The 9,421-nt window shown below is 44.6% G+C and overlaps 1 long non-coding RNA gene across 2 annotated transcripts; it reads left to right on the top strand.

Annotated features, from left to right (window-relative positions):
* The first annotated feature begins 2,712 nt into the window (after positions 1 to 2,712).
* On the top strand, positions 2,713 to 8,400 carry LOC125695122 (uncharacterized). Of its 2 annotated transcripts, XR_007377806.1 has the most exons (4): positions 2,713 to 2,823; positions 3,798 to 4,019; positions 4,415 to 6,039; positions 6,283 to 8,400. It is a non-coding gene; the product is annotated as an uncharacterized LOC125695122 (long non-coding RNA). The 2 variants fall into 2 exon arrangements; XR_007377805.1 differs by having other exon boundaries at positions 4,415 to 8,400.
* Positions 8,401 to 9,421: the final 1,021 nt, after the last annotated feature.

Here is a 9,421-nt window from a genome sequence, read left to right on the forward strand (position 1 = left end):
ATGACTCTCAAAAAAAGCACAAGAAGCAAGCAGGAAAAACTGAAATTGTTGCAATGTTTACAAGGGTGTTTATGAGGGTGGATGGTGATGGGACAAGGGGAATGGTTTTAAAGTGAGACAGGGGAGGTTTGGGTTGGATATGAGGAGGAAGTTTTTCACCAGAGGGTGGTGAGGCACTGGCACAGGTTGCCCAAGGAGGCTGTGGATGCCCCATCCCTGCAGGCATTCAAGGCCAGGCTGGATGTGGCTCTGGGCAGCCTGGGCTGCTGGTTGGCGACCTGCACACAGCAGGGGTTGGAGCTGGATGAGCACTGTGCTCCTGTGCAACCCAGGCCATTCTAGGATTCTGTGATTCAATGTTTGCAATATTTTCTGCTTTTGCACAACATGCCTTCTTGTTATCTAACTGCAGCTGTCAAACTGTAGGAAATCTCATTTCCTTTTTTACATATGCATGCAGAATGCAGGGCCAGGAGCAGCACCTCAAACATCTCCCAGGGACTCTGCTGTTGGTGGCATTCCTGCACTGCCTTTGTTTCTGCAGACAGTCTGTAACAACAGGAGAAGAAAGTCACAACTGAGGCAGTCTGTGGCTTTGCTGTGCTTCAGAATTTAAGATGCAGCACTGAAGAACTGAAGCCAAAGCTTAACTTTTGTTGTGGAAACAATCCCCAGTGACCAAATGTTCTGTTTAGAGAGAGAATAAGAACTTTTCTTACAGCAAAAAAGTCACCTCTCCTGCTTCTGCTGGACAAAGTAAGACAACTTTTTTTCCTGCCATTCCTGCCAGCACCACATGCATCCTTTGAAAAATGAGGCGGCAATAAAATGAAATGGAGTCTCAGCGCCTCAGTGTCCATTGCAGCAGAGTTGTGTTTCTTAACAACAGAAGCATGATGACAAGCACTGCTTGGAGGCTGCTGAGGCCTTCTGGGATTTCAGTAAGAGCTGCAGTCTTCTTGTTTTCAAATGATTTTCTTGTTTCTTTTTAAACATACTTTGGGGCAAGAAGACATTTTAATGACAAATCACGTATTTCTGGTATTTCTCCAAAGTCAATTCTCTGGGTTTTCGTCCTAGATGGAATGAAGGTGAACTGGACACGTGTGGAAGAGCTGGGTGTCGGAGCTCTCCTGTGCTGGTATTTCCAACAGCCCCAATAGCTCCTCAGAGCCGTAGCCTTCACTGTGCTTGTTTGTTCTACCAATTTAAACCTTTCCTTTTTATTGTTCAATTGAACCAATACATATTTGCTACAGAAATAACATGAAATTGAAGTTTTCTTGTCCAAAGAAGAAAAATCTCTCTCTTTCTGCTGATATAAGGGAGAAAAAATCCCTTTTCTCACAATACATGTGAAGAAAATGTGACCATCATTTCTTCCAATTCTGCACACCCATCTGTAAGTGGAGGTGACTGCAGTTCGTTATTGCTTCTTTTATTTCAGGAGCTCTGTCCGCAGACCAGCTCCTGTGTTCTTTTACACCCACTGATTTTCAATTATTTGCCTTGAACTATTTCTTGTTATCTGAAGTCAGCAGTGAGTTTTGCTAAAAAATTTATCACTGCGTAGGTTTTGTTTCTTTCTGTTTTACGTCCAGTTCCATCTGCATCCAAGGCGTTCCTTGATGCTTGCTCTTTTTTCCTACTTCTGTATAACTGTTCTGTTTTCCTTACTCCCCTCATCTTTCTGTCTCTCCTGCATCCTTTTTTCTCTCTTTTATTTCCTCCCATTTCCCTCCCAGCCCTCCTCCCTCCCCCAGCCATTGAGGTGAGGACCTGCTCTTGCCCCCTCCATCACCCACCTCACAAAGCCAGCAGAACGCTCTGCATTCCTTTCATTTTAACTAAGGCTGCATTTGTTTCTGCTTCTTTTTGTATCTATTTCATGCATTTAAGCTTGGAAAGCTTAATAGCATGTATGAATCACCTTGTTTTCATCAGGTCCCAGAATAGCATTTTTAGCAATTAAACTTGGATTGAACCTGACTCCTTTCTTTTGCCTGTGGCAAGCTAAACCACGGATGCCAAACAAATTTGCATTAATGAGTTATTTCCTTGTGAGGAAGAAGATATAACCTCTTTTGGCTGTTGCTATGCACATGTATGTTTCGAGGAAGGAACAGCTTCCGTCGTCTGATGATGCCAAAATAATGCAGCAAGGAGAGGCACACGCCAGCTAATGGCAGCAAACGCCAGCTCAGCAGCAGGGCTGGACATCCAATGGGCTCAGTGCTGGGTGCCATGCCCAGCCCCATGCCCTGGGGGCTCAGCTTCCTCTGGGCACGAATCGTGCATTGGTAGGTGCTCACAGAGTGCAGCATATTGTGGAGCTGATTCCAAACTCATAGAGCCCATTAGGTAATGAGCTGCTGTGTACAATGCACAAGAAAGGAAAAAAAACCTCTTACAGTCACAGTCATTGGATTTCAGATTGAAAAGGCATTTTTGAAATATGATTATGTTTTAATGAGCTAAGAATACAAACATGTAAAGTGAAAATTCCCAAGGGAGAGGGTTTTGCTTGTTCTTGCAAAGGACAGCAGCTTGCACAACACACCTGAGTGCTGCAAGTAAGAGCTCCTTAGTGATTCCCATTGCTGCTGCCATAATGCTGCAGGTGTAATTAAATGTAAGCAAATAGCCACAGCTGAGAGCAATGAAAAACTTCCAGTGTTCCTTAAGATAAGCCTGCACGTCCTCCACATTCCTTTTTGCAGTTCCTTCCCAACCACACAGTTCTTGTTGCTGCTCCCCATCACAAGCCCTTTGCCTTATGAGGATATTGATGCCCTGCCTCTGGTTCTTATCAGGTCTTTTCCTGTAAGTATCAAACCTGTTTAGGGCTGGGTGCTTTTACAAATGAAAGTGATGATTTATTGTTGTTGTCATTTCTGTGTTTGGAAAAAAAAAAAAATAGAAGAAACTCTTTAGATCTGTCACTGCAGGATAGTTCATCAGCTGGGGTTTTTCTGGTTATTTGTTATTCTCTCACTAGATTTTGAGCTGCCTTCAAAACCAGGCGCAGGCACAACCTTGCTCCCTCACTGATCTCCTCGTGAACACACAGTGACACAGTTGCCCTTTCCATGTCAGTGTTTCCCAGCTGTGGTGCTGCTGCGCTCAGGACCCAAACTTCCTTTCTGCATGCAGTTTGCATTCCCCTGACCCTGTGAGTTTCTATGCAGCTGTACTGGAATTAAGCAAGGTGAAAGAAAGTACTAAAACAAAGGATGTATTTTCCTATTCTGCATCCAAGCATATAACCCATAATCAGGTTATAAGTGATTTTAGAGTATCCACAGATTTCTGACGAGCGGTGAATCTTCACCTGTCATAACGATGCCTACCATGTAGGGTCTTTCACGTGAGACTGGTAAGCACTGACTTTGTCTCTTGGTTCTCCCAATAAGCAGTTGGACTGAAAACAGTGAAGGCGTCTTTAATATAAAATACCGTTCTCTCCTCCCTCTTCTGTCCATGTTATCCTCTTTGATTCCTATTCACACAGTTCACAGCTAGAGGATTTTATATTCTACAGCGTACCTCATACATCAAGATTATAGTGAAGGCAGTTTCCAAATGGCTCTTCTGCAGAACTTTCCAATCTTGCTTCCTACCTAGACATCTGGCTCAACACTTCGGTAGCCAAAGCAGTACAAAGCCTCACTTTTATGCTCCACTTCTTTCCCTTTTTCAGCAAACCACAGGTGAATGCGTAACAGCTCTGCGCTTTGGACAGCTAATCATCTTTATTCATTGTTAATGATTTTCTGACTTGTCCTGCTTGCACGCAGATGGCCATCCCAATCTATGAGGTCTTCTGTGGATACCTGTGAAATTCAGCCTCCCTCTAGAATGTGATCTGATGGCCCATGAGCTCAGCTTTCAGGTGAACGGTATCTTGTCAGACATGCACCTTGTATCCTGTTTTGCAAAGACCCCTTGGAGCTCAGTCCACTGATGGAACCCACATAGCTGATGGGGGGTTGAGAGCAGGATCTTCCACCACACAGCAGGTCAGTGTTCAGCTCTGCCTCTGGTTGTATTTAGGGCACAGGGAGCATGAGGCATGGAGACAAGTGTAAGGGCTGCCAGTAACTTGTCTGTGGAAGGGCTTGGAATAGTGATGTCTTGTGGGACATGGAAAATCCACATCATCAGCATGTCATTCCACAAGGCCCTTTCGACTCACTTGGCAAATATGGCTGTTTAATTCCAAAACCATAAGGCTGGGTTTTAATCTATAAAAAAAGTAATTCTGTAAATATAATGCTTACACTTGAGACAACATTTTTTACCCAACCCGCAGATTTTTATTATTTGTTAGTGATGTATGGAGCTGGCTTTGGAAAAATAAATGAATACAATGACAGGATATTTTTCTTTCTTTTTTTTTTTTTTTTTTTTTTAGGCCTTTTAATTTATTATCTTGAAGTCTGCAGAAGATGGCAGAAATCCAGCATGAGGAGTTCTGCCATGCAGAGGTGGGGCTGCTGGTGTGACCAGGGTATTATTTTTCTTTCTTTTTGGCCAGAGGTATGCAGTCCAGTTTTAATCCTTCCTGATCTCCGGTGTCCCACCTTGTGCTCGTTAGATGGGAGAGAAGCTGCAGGTTCTGAGATGTAATCCTGCACAATCATATACTTTGTCTATTTTTGCTTATTGCTTTGAAACAAAATGAAGATGGCGATGCTAGAATAATACAAATGGGCAGAGCTGAAGAGCTACCAATTCTTAGCTCACATATATTTTTACATTTTTTTTTTCTTTCTTTCTTTTGCTGTGTTAAGTGACTCAGAGCCACGGCCAGGAAGGAGGAGGCCCATGACAGCAGCTGTTTTGGCAAAGCACAGATCACTCAGCACAGCTGTGGTTGACTCTGTGCCCCACTCTCTGCACTTACACCCCACAGCCTTCTGTCTCATTAGCTTTGCTCAGCCTGCCGACTGCAGCACATTGTAAATGGTGCATGAGATTAAATACTGCTACCCACCTGGTGGATGCTGCCATCTGTGCTCTTAGTTAGGATGCTGAATTCGGGACAGAGAGGCCCAAAAGAACCTCTGTTGGAGAATGCAGAGAGGAAGATTGCTCTGCAGTTGTTTCTATTGGAAGGGCATGGCAGCATTCTTTCTGAGGTCTTGTACAACTCTTCTGAACAATGGTGAGTGCCTCACCCAGCATCCTAAGAGATGGCTTTCTCTAGGCTTTAAATAGCAAAGAAATGTAACTATAAACACTGCAATCTATATTTCTATCTATCCTGTTACCTGCATTGAGCTATGAGTGCCTTTGTATGTTTTCTTGTGTTGTCAGTCTTTCCAGCTTCAACTTGGTTGAAATTGCAAAGAGTTTGATAATAAAACCCTGCACCTCACCTATGAGTGGTGTGATTTGACAAACAAACAGACCTGAAATTACTGCTAGGCTCTCTTTTTGGTTACTTTAGGGAACAGTGATTTAGAACTTCAAAGAAAAAGAGAGAAAATGTGTGATTTTTATGAATGAATAAAACAAGCAGGATGGTGTATCTTTGTGGACACAATTGGAACCAATTCTAAAGAAAAATCAAGAGTAGATTTGCAGTTGAGCAGGAAGCTGAAGCATGAAATAGCCCTCAGTCTTCCTTACTTCCTTCCTTACATATCGAGCTGTGTGTTTTTACCTGGGCTATCTAAGGTCAAGAATCATCACTTCAGAAGCAGTGACATATCTACCAGCTTGAGCCTGCTTACTGCTGAAGTAGACTTCAAGTGTAAATGAGAACACCTTGGCACTGTGACTCTGAGCAAAGGGGAGGCCATGACCGAGCCTGAGGCTGCCAGTGTCTGGGGAAGAGGAAGGTCACCGGAGGGTTGGCTGGACCTGAAATTTGAACACAGTCTATGTGTGGATTCAACAGAGAAAAGGTCAAGAAGACCATGTTCCAGTGAGGGCTTGAGCACAGAGCCCAGCAACGTCCAGGCCAGAGCAAGATGACAACTCCATGACACAGCGCAGACCTGGGACCTGCTCTTAGCATGCTGTATCTTTCAGGTAGGAGGAGACTTATGACGACATTAGGCAGCACTAATCATTTTGCTCATTCTGAGATACTGTACTACATCGGATGCTGGGTGGGCTCTTTTGAGAGCAATCTAAGTTCTTAAAAACTATTCTGTTCCAGTAAGTGGGGGAAACAGAGCTTTGGCCCAAGTGATTCAAATGCCATAGGTGTGTTGGCAACAGCTAATGAGGTAGGATCAGCTAAAACAAAGGTTGCTGTGTGTTTGGTTACAGTTACTCAAGTCTGAAGAGAAAAATCAATGCTGGGCTGAAATATCGGCTGTCAGGCTCTATACATACAGAGGCTGCAGAGAGTTGGGCAGAGGAGAGATGGATGGGAGTTGTCAGCTTCTAGCTCCTCCAGAACCTCCCACATCAGAGGCAGTGTGCTGCACAGAGTAGAAAAATGAGGAAATCCATCAATTATTTTCTTCCGACACAGTGCAGGAGTACAGCTGCAACATTCATCAAACATTTTCTCATCGGATGAATTAATGGAAGTCTCCAGACTGTTCCTCTTCAGCATGTCAAGTGTTTTGAAGTCCCCTAAATACAAATAGAAGGAAACCTTTGTTTAGTGTAAAACTGAACGTGTTTACTGTGACATAACATCAGAAAAATAAAACAATAAAGGGAGAACAAGCATTATTACTAGGCTCACCTCTGTGGAGGTGAGAGGGCAGAAGTCTCCCATGTCTCACAGGCACCCCCATTGCCATAATTTTTCCCTCTAAAGTCTCCATTTTGGTGACCTGAGACACCTTTCCCTTCTGCCCAATGCACTGTGCAGATGTAGCCTGAAATTGCCATGCCATGTCCGTGCCATTGGCTTGTGTACAGCCTCTTGCCATTGGCAAGAATTAAATGTTGCAAATATGTGCCTGACCCACCACAGCCTTGGAGCCTGCAGATTGGCTTTTTACGAAACTCTTGGGACATCAAGAACTACTGGGAAAAATGAGTTGCCTGGAGGTTCATCACAGCTGCAGAGCAACCAGAGTGAGATGAACGAGACACTGAGATCCCAACATTTTCCCTTCCTCCTGTAGCTCTTCCACGTGCTTCACTGCCTATGTGGCAGATGTGGAAACTGTACTGAGAAGAGCTTATGAACAGAAAAGGGGATGTGTACTCATAGGTGAAGTAAAGCAGGAAAAAATGAGAAGAAGAGCAGCTCCAGAATACAAGTTTGCCGGTAAAGTCAGCTGTGGTCTTCTCACATTACTGTTGGCTTCATTCAGGATAATTTTTGCTAGAGGGTGTCTTAATTCCTGGTAGGTGAGAATGACTTTTTTTGTAAATCTCTGTGAGAAACTATAGAAGCTCTGGTTTGCCCTAATATCATGTTGGTTTCTTGGTTTGCACAACTTTGCATAGCAGCGATGTCCCACAGCGAGCTGCAGGTTGTACAAGATGTGATTCGAATTTCATGGACGTTGTTTTGTTCTCTATTTTGATCAGTTTCTGCCATCTCCCTCTTTGTCTTCTTTTTGAAAACCATATGGCTTCTCAGTCTCTTCTCATAGGAAAAGTGTCTTGCTATTGCCTTTTGTTTTCCTTTTTCCTACTGTTTTTGGGACATACCTCATAGCTGTGAGTCATCTCTGGGCTCTGCCAAGTTCTCACACATCCTTCAGGACCCACGTTTGTCAAACGCAGAAACAGTCGTGAGCAGCACACAGGGCTCACATTTACATTTAGCTGGAAGTGGGATGGAAGGCGTGTTTTGCCTGGAAGAAGAAAAGGCCAGACAAGTCATCGGGCTGGGGGAGGCACTGGTGAGTTGTCAAGAACATCCTGGGAAAGGAAGGAGGATTTTGAGGAAAGAAGAAAATCGGCATTTTACGTTTTTCAGCATTGAAAGTACTCTCTCTGTATGTGCTTTCTGAACAGGAAGAGAAGACAGCATAATCAGCTTCAGTAAATGGGAATCACACGGGCAGATCACTGCCCCTCCAAGGATTCCCTTTCTTGGCTCTGTTAATGCACAAAACAGGAGCACTTTGACCACCTTGCACTGTCAGTGAACAGCACAGTGAACCATCCACCTCAAATCACATCTGAAGCATAGGCTTAAAGTGAGTGACATTATGCATATTCCTGACAAGTCTCCATTAATTCCCCCGTGAAGCCTCCATTTTAATTAAATTTGTAAGCCACATTAGTCTTACAGTCACTGGGTTCAAACAGTAATCACTGACTTTGCTATTTATTATGCAGTAAAGGCTATACTGAGGGGGAAATAAATTGCATGGGCCCTTTGAGTTACAAATAAAGAGAAGCTGCTGAAGACAGTGGTAGGCACACACAAACACAGAGCATGGAGCAGAGCAGGACAGGAGCCCAGCTCTATTACTCATCCTGTGACCTCCCTGGCCACAGTTACTCAAGTTCTTACTTCTTGGTATGTTTTACTGAGGCCCACGGACTTTTGCTTAGAAAATTAATAAAATGAGTTGTTCCATCAAATCAGTCTATTAGATTGCACTGACGAGGGCTGTATTTTGTTCCAGCCATCCTGGTTTTTTAATTTGTACTTCAAACATATTTTGTTGGCTAGTAGACTATTGTAAATAGATTAATGGAGCGACGGTTGTATACTTTTTCCTGGTGACAGTGTAAGAGCTGTATATTTGCCTAATCACTGTTGTTTCTGGGCCAAACCCAAGGAACCTGCCTTGGGGCAGGGAGGCTGCAGGATGACACACAGCCCCATGAGCAGCTTACATTGCTGTCTGTGAGGCCCCCGCAGAGCCTCCTTCATCCACCCCCACTTACCTCAGGGCTGAGCAACTCCAGACCCACACTGCTGGGCTCAGGCTGCCCCTACCTGTGCTGTACTATCCATGTTCCCTTTCCAGTTCAACTGCAGCTCTGTCAGCAGGACTGATGCTTCTGGTGGTGGCAAAGGCAGACCCAGATCCGAGAACCTTCCAGTGTCACACAGGGCTCTGTACCCCTGAGGGTCAAGGAGCTATGGTCACCCTGGTGGGGCAGCACCTGGAGGTGGCTGTGGGGCAGGCACTGGAATGGGGTCTCCAAGGACATCCAGGGACATAGCACCCTGCAGCTGGGGCCAGCCAAGGGGCAGCAGGGACCCTGAGGATCATATGTGCTGCACCCCATTGACATCTCCATCACCTGGCTCCTTCCCTTCACAGCAGCCATCTGCTAGATCCTGCTGGGAAAGGAGAATGAAAGATGCTGCTGAAGGGAAAAATGCTCTTATTTTACCTGCTTTCACAAGTCCTTTGTTATTCTGCCTCAAAAAAAAAAGTGCTATATGAGAACACTCGCTCTGCCAGGCAGGTCATGCTGGCAGGCAGTCATCAGCACCCAGAGCCCCTTGTTGAAATCAGCACTGAGGCACTCC

This window comes from Lagopus muta, chromosome 6 (assembly GCF_023343835.1).
Source record: "Lagopus muta isolate bLagMut1 chromosome 6, bLagMut1 primary, whole genome shotgun sequence".
Taxonomy (NCBI): Eukaryota; Metazoa; Chordata; class Aves; order Galliformes; family Phasianidae; genus Lagopus; species Lagopus muta.